This window comes from Pan troglodytes, chromosome 17 (assembly GCF_028858775.2).
Source record: "Pan troglodytes isolate AG18354 chromosome 17, NHGRI_mPanTro3-v2.0_pri, whole genome shotgun sequence".
Taxonomy (NCBI): domain Eukaryota; kingdom Metazoa; phylum Chordata; class Mammalia; order Primates; family Hominidae; genus Pan; species Pan troglodytes.
In genome coordinates, this window is record NC_072415.2 from 51,677,271 (window position 1) to 51,689,571 (window position 12,301).

Sequence of the window (12,301 nt, forward strand, 5' to 3'; positions counted from 1 at the left end):
GAGCACTCCTCTGCTGTAATTAACATCTGATCTGCTACTTTACCAACAGATGAACACCCACTTGGCATTAGGAAGCTATCTATTTAAGCTTATTTTTTTCATCTATGCCAGTTATCTGTATTTTAATTTCACACAAAGTTTGATTGTTGGTTTTTGACATCACCCGGTGCCTTCAGATTGAAGTAAATAATACAAACACATATTCAAAGAATAAATGTTGATTCATTGATGTGCCCAGAAGAATTGTGAAGGAGGCACAACTTATCTCCAGACCCACCACATCTACCAGACTTAGTCATCAAACTTTACTGAGCATCAGAATCACAAATTCTTGGGCCCATCTCATAGGTTCTGATTCAGTAGGTTTAAGGTGGATCCTGAGAATTTGCATTTCTAACAGGTTTCCAGATGACCCTGCTGGTCTGGAGACCATGCTTTGAGTACTATCATAGGTCAGTGTCTCCCAAAACAGTCCCCAGAGAATCTATATTCAATCATTTTGGGTGATTATCAAAATTCAGCTTTTGATGTCCCACTCCAGACTTGTTGAAAGTGATTCTTTGGATGGGTCCTAGGAATCTGTATTGTCACAACTATCCCAGGTGAATTTTAAGCCCATAAAAGTTTGAGAATGGTAGGCCAGGCACGGTGGCTCACATCTGTAATCCCAGCACTTTGAGAAGCCTAGGCGGGTGGATCACCTGAGGTCAAGAGTTCGAGACCAGCCTGACCAACATGGTGAAACCACATCTCTACCAAAAATATAAAAAATTAGCTGGGTGTGGTGGCAAACCCCTGTAATCCCAGCTACTCGGGAGGCTGAGGCAGAAGAATTGCTTGAACTCAGGAGGCAGAGGTTGCAGTGAGCGTAGATCATGCCACTTGCACTCCGGCCTGAGCAACAGAGCAAGACTCTGTCTCAAAAAAAAAAAAAAAAAAGTTTGAGAACCCCTAATTTAAATTCTGAGTGTATCCATGATTTAAATCTTATTGTTGTATGCCCAGAACCTAATAGAGTGTTTGGACTGTAGTAGCTACTCAATAAATACTTGTATTTAAATATATCCCTTTTTGCATGTCCTGTTCCCCCCCCAACTTAAAGGCCTCTCTCCTCCCACCTAGCCCCTCTTTTAAAGTGCTACAGGCAGCTCCTTCTCTCAGGAAAAGCTTAGAAACCCACTAAATCAACACATACAATACGTTGTCTTAAAACAGCTTTCTAATCGTCGTTTTAATTATTTCTCACATTGTTATTAAACCTTGTACAAAACTGTTTAATTAATGAGATTATAATCTCCCTGAGCAGAGTGACCAGGCCCCTTGCCTCTTCCATTCACAGAACCCCAACCTCTGTCAATACATCATTTCACCCCAAAATAAAATACTCATTTGGTTTTATATTTTGCTTTATTGAATTGGAAACCTATATTTTTATTTATTCAATAGTTTAATTCAATACCTATTAGGTGCCAGACACTTAGAAAGATATCAGTCTATCAATTAACATAAAAGGAAATAATCGGTGAATGAATGAGGGGATATTTAGCAAACGCTAATCCTCTTTCATTTTCTCAGTCTCCCCTATCACAAAACACACACACTTCTAGGGGGATGGAAATATTCACTGAGAGCTGAAAGGAGGCAAAGCTCTGATAACAAGTGATTTCACAGGAAAGACCAACAAGCTTATCTCAATGAATATCTATGCAATTCTCATACCTACCTCACCCCAAAGAAAGAAGAAAGCCACTCTTTTTGCCCCTGCAATCTGATGACAGACACTTTCATATCCCCTGTATTCAATCAATGTTTTATCATATCAAACTACATTGTTTTTTCACTGTGTGGCAGGGAAATGCTGTAATCAGTTTTATAGAAGGCTCTCCCAGAATCAAGTAGCTGTAGGCAAGACTGGCTGGCAGCATGACTTAGACATTTACAGATGTGGATCTAGCTGTGAGGAAGAAAAAAGCAATTTAAAGAGACATTGTCAAATTTGAGAGGCATAGATATTTCATCTTTAGTTTAGTAATTAGTAGCTTGAAAAGTACCCAATTAGAAATATTTTTATAAACAACTTAAGCAAATAGTTGGAGATTTTTTTTTTTGGAGACAGAGTCTCGCTCTGTCGCCCAGGCTGGAGTGCAGTGGTGCAACCTCGGCTCACTGCAACCTCCACCTCCCAGGTTCAAGCAATTCTCCTACCTCAGCCTCCCGAGTAGCTTGGACTACAGGTGCCCGCCACTATGCCTGGCTAATTTTTTCTATTTTAGTAGAGATGGGGTTTCACCATGTTGCCCAGGCTGTTCTCAAACTCCTGAGCTCAGGCAGTCCGCCCACCTCGGCCTCCCAAAGTGCTAGGATTTCTCTAAAATTATTCCCCAAATGATAAAGCCAAGGAAAGCTAAAGTGCAATTAATAACTGCCTTCAAATAAAGATGTTTATTGCTGGAAGAGTCCTTAGAGATCAAGCAATCCACACTCCCCGCACCCCCCACCCCCACCACTCCACCTTATGATGAAGCTGAGGTTCCAAGAGACAAGATTTACCAAAACTCAGGAACCTCCCTGACTACCACTTTATATGTTTCTCTGATTAGCTAAAATTTCAATGTCAGGGACCCTTAGAAACCTTAGACAGATCATATACTTTACAGCTGAGACAACTGGAACAACCAATAATCCTGGATCATACAGCCAGATCCCTTCTCTAATAGCTTTGTCTTTTCCTACGCCCTTTTCTTGCCTCCCAGAAGAGACGTTCCACAGGTGTCAACTAACTTAGGAAAAAAGCAGTCTATGTACACAAAGGATTTAGTTTGGATATAAAAACCCCTTTTTCCATGATAAATATAGCTACAAGGAGTCTCTCCTTCTACACCCCTTCCTATTTTTCCTTAAAAGACTGAAATGGATGCAATGCCACATTTGTACTTTGGCAGATGCCTGTAATGTACAATTTATGAGAACTAAAAAAGCACCCGTGTGCCTTGAACTCTCCCTATCATTTGCCCATCATGGTGTTTAAAGTTCTCAGCATTAGAAAATTATTCCCAAAACACTAAAATTTAAAGCATTGTATCTTCAGAATATTCCAGTAAAATGGCTACTTCTAGGAAGGCTAACACATGACTCAAACAGCAGTCATTAATACATTAACATAGCGAGACACTGAGGGATTGAATGGGACACAGAGCCCATGAATGGAAGAGTGGAGTCTGAAGCCATGGGTGCTGACCAGGGAGGGGAAGCATAAAGGTTGCTTAAAGGTGGATTCTAATTGAGCCAGATTACAATTTGAGGAGAGCAAGTAGCTGAATTTCTGAGGAAAATAAATAGATAAATGAAAGAAAGAAAGAATGACCTATTTCATAATTTGAGCTATGATTAACTTTGAATGATTCCTAAGAAAAGCATAGGCTAACATAAGCCTAATGACTCATCCAGCAAGAATTTATTGTACAGTGGTGTGGTTTGGCTCTGTGTCTTCACCCAAATCTCATCTTGTAGCTCCCATAATTCCCAAATACTGTGGGAGGGACCTGGTGGGAGATGATTGAATCATGCAGGTGGTCTTTCCTGCACTGTTCCCATGATAGTGAATGGGTCTCACGAGATCTGATGGTTTTAAAAACGGTAGTTTCTCTGCACAAGCTCTCCCTTTGCCTGCTGCCATCCACATGAGTTGTGACCTGCTCCTCCTTGCCTTCTGCCATGATTGTGAGGTCTCCCCAGCCAGGTGGAACTGTAGGTCCAATAAACCTTTTTCCTGTGTAAATTACCCAGTCTTGGGTATGTCTTTATCAGCAGCATGAAAACAAACTAATACACACACCTACTCTGTGTTACATTCTGTAAGGGATACAGAAGATAATTTAGTGTGTTTCTTTTCTTAAGAAGATGGCAAAGGAGTAAAGAGATAAAATTAACAGAAACATAGCAACAGAAGAAATACAATGGCTATGGTTTAGAAGTATGGCCAATCAACATTCACTGAACCCTAATATGATCAATGGTGTGCATTAGGTATGAAGGAAGCCATGATGCCCTCACAGCCTGAAAGGGAAAATGGCCTATGTACAGAAATAACCCTACTAGGACAGAAAATCAGGTCCAGCCTGGAAGTATAAGCAAAACCTAAGCCATAAGGGTATGTGTTTGGGATGAGGAGAGAGTGGGTTATTACTTCTACTGTAGAAAGTCTTCATTGTGAATGTGTCACTAAACCTGAACCTGAAGCAGACCTCAATAGTTGAAGATCAGTGATGGTGCATTATAGAAGGACACAGAGAAGATATATAATGTATGTTTCTGGGACTGTAAGCAGTCCTACAGACTGGAGTAGAGAAAACGAGAACTCAGGAGGTAGTTCTTGTACAAGGTCTGCCCAATGGCCTTGGCAATCTTCACCTTTTTCCACTTTTAGGCATCAAGAAATTCCAGAAAATCTTGAAGTGCTCTTAAACCCTTGGCCTATTTCTCTAAAGTGGCAGAGTGAATTAGATCCAAATTCAAGGCCTGGCTTCATACTTTAACATGAGAATAACTTGGAAAAATCATGTAACTTCCCTTAGCTTGTTTTCTCACCCATAAACTGGTAGAATTTTTACTACTGACTTATTAAGGTTATGAGAGCCAAATAAGATAAAGCTAAAAAAAATCCTACACAAAGCTTCACAAATATTAATTATCATCATTATTGTGTAAATGTGGCCAGCATGCCTGGTGGAAGCCATCCAATGCCAGTGCATGACATAGAATTAAATTTGTCTGTCCTGAAAAGACCTTATATTCTGGGAAAGTAAAGATCTACCTAAAATTGAAAATTAAGACCTAGTATATATGTGATATGCATCTGGCTCCTAGAATAGAAATTCTCACTGTGTATTTATTACCTTTTTTCTGTTTGGTTGGTTTTTGTTTTTTTGAGACGGTCGCCCCCACTGGAGTGCAATAGCACGGTCTCGGCTCACTGCAACCTCTGCCTCCCAGGCTCAAGCAATTCTTCTGCCTCAGCCTCCCTAGTAGCTGAGATTACAGGCATGTGCCACCATGCCCGACTAATTTTTTCTGTATTTTTAGTAGAAATGGTGTTTCACCACATTGGCCAGGCTGGTCTCGAACTCCTGACCTCAGGTGATCCGCCTGCCTTGGCTCCCCAAAATGCTGGGATTACAGGCATGAGCCACTGTGCCTGGCCTATTATGTCTTAAGTAGTGGATAAGTTAGTGCATAGGTTGGGAGCTCACTTAACCCTTCTAGAAGTCAGAATTCAACAATGTTTAGATACACAAAATGCTGTGACTGCTTTCAGAAAACACAACTATGGAATATTTTTCTATACATCTGATTGGTTAGAACCCCCTCATATATCATAATACTAATAAGATTGCATGTTTTTTGATAGAAATAACATATCTTCTAATTACAGCACAAACACAATGTACAATGCATTATATTTTCCTTTATGCATGCTTCAGGGACATTACCTATGGCTCTGAAATGTTTTAGAAGACCTTAAGGCTAGTCAACGACCACTCTGGATAAGTAAAAAAAAAAAAAAAAGATTGGTAATAACTGAGGCAATTTCAAGATTATCATAAGGATATCCCACAAGATCAAGCTAACAATACATTTAGTTTTGATGTAAATTTCTCCTGTTGCCTTAATTAACCCCATCTCAATTCTTTCTAATGAATACTATTCTCTGTCTGCTTCCCATACATCTTTAGAACCAAGGAGAGACCAGTGCCACAGTCAAGGCAGTTTTTCTAGGCAATTACACAGGATCCTCCTCTAAGAAAGAGCTTATACTTAGTTTAATGTTCTTCTTATTATTAATGTTATCTTTGAACTTGTGTTTTATAAGTAAGTCTGAGGGCATAACAGAATATGTGTGTGAGCAAACAAATTTTAAATAAAGAAAGAAAAAGTCTTTATAGTTTAGTACCTTTCAGCAGTACATTTTGGCATGCACCTGCCAATGACTATATTTGCAGAACAGCTCTTAAACAGAATACATGGACAATATGGCTGATATTGCAGGGGCCATTTTTTTCAACCCCCATTGGATCTTCTTCTTAAGGCCCTAGTATGCCTCCAGCCCATTCTATTGGAGTAGTGACAATTTCTCACACTGTAACCCAAGTTGCATCTTCTTTTAACCACAAAGCTATGCTACAATCTAAAAAATATATTAGAACTGGGCACAGTGGCTCACATCTGTAATCCTAGCACTTTGGGAGACTGAGGTGTACCTATTGTTTGAGGTCAGGAGTTGGAGACCAGCTTTAGCAACATGGCGAAACCCTGTCTCTACAAAAAATACAAAAATTAGCTGGGCATGGTGGCACATGCCTATAGTCCCAGCTGCTTGGGAGGCTGAGGTGGAAGGATTACTTGAGCCTGGGAGGTCCAGGCTGCAGTGAGCGAAGATCATGCCACTGCACTCCACCCTGGGCAACAGAGCAAGACCCTATCTCAAAAATAAATAAATAATATATTAGAATGCTGATATATGTTAATTTTTATTAGTCTTTTGAGTTGTAGGAATGGTGTTAATTTTCTATTTCAGTCTAGGATGAAGAAATATCCCCTATCAAAATCAATCCAGCCCTGTTTTCTTGAAAATAAAAGCCAAAGAAATATTAAGTAACTAGTTCAGAAATTCAAAGTAAAAATAAGAGTTAAGATTAAAATTCCAAAATGTCAAATTGGCTTCTGTTTTGGCTTTTGCATATCTAACTCTGCATCAAGACTGTATTTGGATTTCTCTTTCATTTTCAATACTTTAGTACATTCTGATTTGTTTTACATGGGTGCAGGGACACACATACACATACACACACCTAAATGTCAAGAAACACATGTGTTAAATTCATAGTCTATAGATATTGATGTTCTATTTAGAAGGAAGTCAGACAATATATAAAAGCTTCAGGGAAAAGTTTCCTTGCATAACAAAAGAGCTAATGCATCAAGTTATGGTTTGTTAATGGCATTCAATTAACACATAACTGTTGTTAGTTGATTAAAAATTAACTGTGAATAACTGTTTAACATTTAGCACTTACAAATGTTCCTTGATTTATTAAAATTGTAGAGCAAAGGAGTCTGGGGGGAAGCTACAAATATTTGGTTAGGTTTTCAATGGAAATTTTAGACACATTGTAAAATAGTTCTTCCTCGTAAATATACATTTGTAAATCAATCTTCATGTTTTAACCACTTGTGAAGAATTTTGCAGACTTCCTGTTTTAAAAGCACTTGAGAAATAAATATCTGCCAGGGAGAGAAATCCCATCAGTTTTCTTGCTGTTCCTATACAGATGGCAGACCATACTGTGAAATTTGCTGTTCTTCGATTGCTCCATTCTGCACACGCCCCAAGGAATCTCAGAACTGTAGAAACTAGAGATGTAATAGACTAAATAGGTCATCTATTCCAATAGAAATTTTACCAGATTTATACAAGACTCTTGAATTTACAATACAACTCACTTCCAAGGGGGTCCAAATGCTGAAGAGAAAATTGGCTTTTTTTCCCCAGCCATCCTAGAGTCATATATTATGTTCTGCTATTAATCATGTTCTTCTCTTGGTGAAGATAATACACCATCAGAATGTGCACACAGAATTTCTTTTCCAACAAAAGGATTAGATTTGTAGTGATCCATTTCCAGGCTCTCATTAGCACCCCCACCTCCGACCCCAGACCAATGGCTGTATTTGTAAGACAGCTGTCTGAGGTCTGAGGAGTAACCCATGGCCCTGGAAGAATGTGCAAGTAGGTGGCCCTTGTGAGGGTAATATTCAACAGTTTGGTCTCTTTAAACCTATCCTGACTGGGTGCAGTGGCTCACACATGCAATCCCAACACTCTGAGAAGCTAAGGAGAGAGGATTGCTTGAGGTCAGGAGATTGAGACTAGCCTGGGCAACATAATGAGACCCTGTCTCTATAAATTTCTTTTTTCAAAAAAAATTTGTGTGTGTGTGTGATGTGGTGTGGTGTGGTGTAAACCTGCAATCCTAGCTACTCTACAGGCTGAGGCAGGAGGATCATTTCAGCCCAGGAGTTCAAGGTTGCAGTGAGCTAATATTGCACCTCTGCACTCCAGCCTGGAAGACAGAGCAAGACTCGGTCTTTTTAAAAAACAAAACAAAATCATATCCTAACCAACCAAAATAACCACCTGCAGATATGTTACATGATTACTCTGAAATCATTTCAGTATATTTTTGAACATCAACATGTGTAAGGGATAGTCAAAGCATCAAAGGAATTTGAGTCCCAAACCTTAAAGTTCTGCATTCTTGAATAGAGGGAAAACCATTCAATACATCAGAACTTTATACTACTAGGTATTATAAATGTTATTTGTGTTTGCCTACCTTTCTCATTCTTTTGTTCCTGCAGGGAACAGTCTCTGTGATTCAGATGGCACTGACTCCCCAGTAGTTCATATTCTTGGCCACAATAATTGGTACAGAAATGATCAATGAACTAAGTTTGGCAAATTAGGGTTTTCCCCAGGACTTTTATGCTAGAGGTCTCTCAGAAGATTCCTCATTCTCATCAAGAAGTGCTAAACTAGGAAAACGAGGGCCAGAGGCTGCCAGTGGCAACTTGCCCAACACCCAGAGAGAGCCTGTCTCAGAAAGAAACCAGGGTGAGAGAGGTAGAGAGATGACAAACCCCGACAATATCACTGAACAACTAAGATCAGCTGCCCCTGAGGCTACATCCACATTTTAAATTTCTCTGGTCTAGGACTTCCCCCACACAATTTATAGTTTGAGGTGGGTTTCTATCACTTATAACTGAAAGAGAACTAATTAATACATAGAGACACCTGCCAAGTGAGATATACAGATAATGAAAGTCAGGAGAATTCAGGATAGGAGTTCAAGGGAAGACTTTCCAGAAAAGATGGAAATTTGATCTATGCTTTAAAGAATTTAGGAAGATAGAAAGGAAAATGAGGGCATTCCAGGTAAGATAATATATAAGAGTATAAGCCAGTTTCAAGGGCCAGAGACGATCAATTTTGGGTGAAGCGGTGGCTACATATAGGATAAGAATTAGAAAGTTAGGCAGAATAATAAGAATAGTCTTAATAAATGTGGAATGTAATTGATAATCTAAAAGAGACACAATGTTCGTTAATAAGAATAAAGCTCTGAACAAACATCATTTTCATCATCATTACACACAATCACAAATCAGTTTCACTCATAAAAGCTTCATTATAGACTCTCTCTTCACCTAGAGAGGATCCTGGACTGGACACAAGCACAGGACATAATCCTGTTATGTAGATGAGTCAGGGTGCACCGGGGTACCAGCATTCCACATGCACCCTGACTCATCTACAGACTTCAGCATCCAGGGCCATCCACCCAGCATTTTTCATGATGACATAATCCTGTTAGGAAGACCAATAGAATCAACTCTATGTATAGATCGCTATTTTTCTCCTTTCCTGGTCTCTTATCAATGAGAAATTATTGAATTAGATACTCTTTTTTCTCCCTCACACCATCCTGAGCTTTTGTTTGTCTACTTCTTACATCGCATACCCTAACTTTGTCTTGGCCAAGTGTGCTTTTGCATGCATGATACAGAAGCGAAAACCTTGCAGTGCTTTTTTGAGCTGTATCTGAAAAGTTCTTTTGTACTCATGTACAGGATGGAAAACATATATCAAATGTCAAGGGAATTATCTAATAACACTGATTTTTGGGGAGTAGTGGTAAGGAGTTTGCAGTAATTTATGAAGACAAATTTTGTAAGCAATATTATCAGGAATATATTTAGATATAATTAAATGTGGATTTGGATAGCGGTATGAATTTAGATATGTAAATATCTAGGTATAGGTAGAGATAGAGGATGCCAACCATCTGAGATCACCAAGGCCATTTATATTGTTTTGTTTGGATGTCTCCCTTTCCAGTAACTCCTGGTCAAACTGTGCTCCTTTCAGTTCTATAAGAACTGCTAAACAACCTGTAGCTTTTATTTAGTGAGACACCTCATGGAAGTGGAGCATTTTCTGTATGTTAGCAACAATTTGTGAAAATACCACAAAAATCGAATCATTTGAGCCACCTTCTAAATGCTAGTTAGGGAAGGGCAAAAATTCGACTATGACTGACTAAGAGAAAAATGTTAAGTAAAGCCTCTTTCTATGTCGTTTTCCTCTATTTATTTGGAGTTTATACACAAATATCTCATAGCCAGAGAGAAATGAGCATTCAGTGAGGGTAGAGATTAAGATGAGGAAAGGAAGCCAGTCTTATAACTTCTAAATAGTTGAACGTTAATTATTTAATTGACAAACATTAAGTACCTAGTATGTTCTAGGCATCAAATTATCTGAATCACAATGACATACGTCCTTGTGTGCCTGAGTTCTAAACTATGAGCTTGCTGAACAGGGACTGCAGCTTTCCTTTTCTGTATCATAGAATCAAAACCAATGGCAGATATGTGATAGATGCTTAGTATTTGTTCAACAGATTAATGTTATGATGATTAAATTGAATAACGCATGCAAGTCATAGAATAAGTATTCCATCAATGTTACTGTGTTTATTACCATGATGTTTAAAAAGCATGTAGATGAAGAAAAACCTGCAAATATTGAGAAGGAAGAAAAAGTTAAGAATGGAATCTGATATTTGCGATATATAAGTCCAGTGGTACCACGTGAGCCATACCTTCTGCCCATAATATTTTTCCTCTTCTGAATGCCCTCATAACCCCTTTTGACAGATTGATTTCTACTTGTCCACCAATAGTCACCTGCAGTTCCAGAAACCATCAGCCTGGGTTACATGTTCTTTCTTTTAGTGGTGCCAGGTTCCACACTCACCACCCCACACTTAATATTCACAGTCTCTGGAAACCACCAGAGTTGAGAAGATGAAGCAGGAGTCCAATGAGTTGAGCATTACTTAGATTCTCTGCTGACTTCATTTATTTAGTCAGTCAATATTTATCGAGCATATACTATGTGATGAACACCAACTTCTAGGGAGTAATTAATATCACATCTCAAAGCCAGCCCCAAAAGTAGGCTTTTTAAAAAGTTATAATGAACTAAGCTTACCTTCACATGGAAATATATTTTGCAAGTCACTCAAGACTATAACTGCTCAAGCTCATTAACATCAGTGAAGCTTTATAAGGACATTGATAAAATCTGGCCATTTTTCCTCAGGCATATTCAATAAGGTTAAACACTTCTCAGAGATCACGTAAGATAAGGTCTAAAAGGTATGCTAGATTGAGTTGCAGATACCCTTCATACTCTCTGCCAGGAGAGTGGAAGTGTAGAGTGGGGATGGAAAGCGGAAGGCAGCGAATTGGAGCCTGAGTGTGTAAGCTCAAGAAGTTTGGCTCTTCTCCAAAGAGAGAAAGAAAAGACCATTTCTACAGAGAGGTGTGGAGTGCAGAGAGGTTGTTTTGAGGATTTTTTTGTTTTTTAAGATAGAAGAGGCTTAAACATATTGATAGAATAAAGAAAAACAACCAATAAAGAGGAAGAAGTCAAAAATGAGGAGAAAGGCTGAAAATGACAATGTCATAGGGGAGAGGTCAGGGGGATGGATCGTAAGAGGCTCTGGAGAGATTCTTCATCTGTTCCCCAGGAAAGGAGAATAGACTGGATAAAGGCATAAATTTCTCAGAAAGTAAAACTTTAGGTCATCTGCTATAAGAGGGCTGGATTTGGGGCTGGGGTTTTGTGGAAATGAAAGTGGTTCTTCGCTGGAGAGCAGAGATTTGTGGAGGCAGAGACTAGACCTTACCTGACAGAGATGAGAACCATGGAGATAAGTAGGCTAACAAATAAGGTGAAACGATGCTAAATAGCAGCCTGGAATAAAATGAGAGAATCTGGAAGTCCACTATGCTAGGAAAGAGAGAAGAAGGGTCAAAGGCCACAGAGCCAGTTTCAGATGTTAGTTGATTAAAAGAAACACAGCAAAAAAACAGAGTGTGATCTTGAAATTATGAGCTCGAATTAGAAGGACAAATATTACTTTAAGTTTTAAGGCTGGTACAGGAAGGTCAAATATATTTTGTCTCATGAAGTGCTGTGTTGACAAGGATTCTAAGAATCCATCTAGGCTTAATGGAAAAGAGTGTCATCGTCAATGAGTGATATCTGCACTGAGGTAGTAAGAGTAGAAACATATGGCATGTTTTTGCCACTTCTTACTTAGGCTGTCAATGTGAATACTGAGGTCACCTAGGACCTTAGAGAGATTAAAATGGGAAGGCAGTAATCATA

General features: G+C 39.0%; 1 long non-coding RNA gene across 1 annotated transcript in view; it reads right to left on the reverse strand.

Moving 5' to 3' along the window:
• Positions 1-1,400: 1,400 nt before the first annotated feature.
• LOC107969482 (uncharacterized) overlaps positions 1,401-12,301 on the reverse strand; it is a 41,511-nt gene continuing 30,610 nt past the window's right edge. The window contains exon 4 of the long non-coding RNA XR_010151908.1: positions 1,401-1,954. This is a non-coding gene — a long non-coding RNA (uncharacterized LOC107969482). The remainder of the gene's footprint in view (positions 1,955-12,301) is intronic.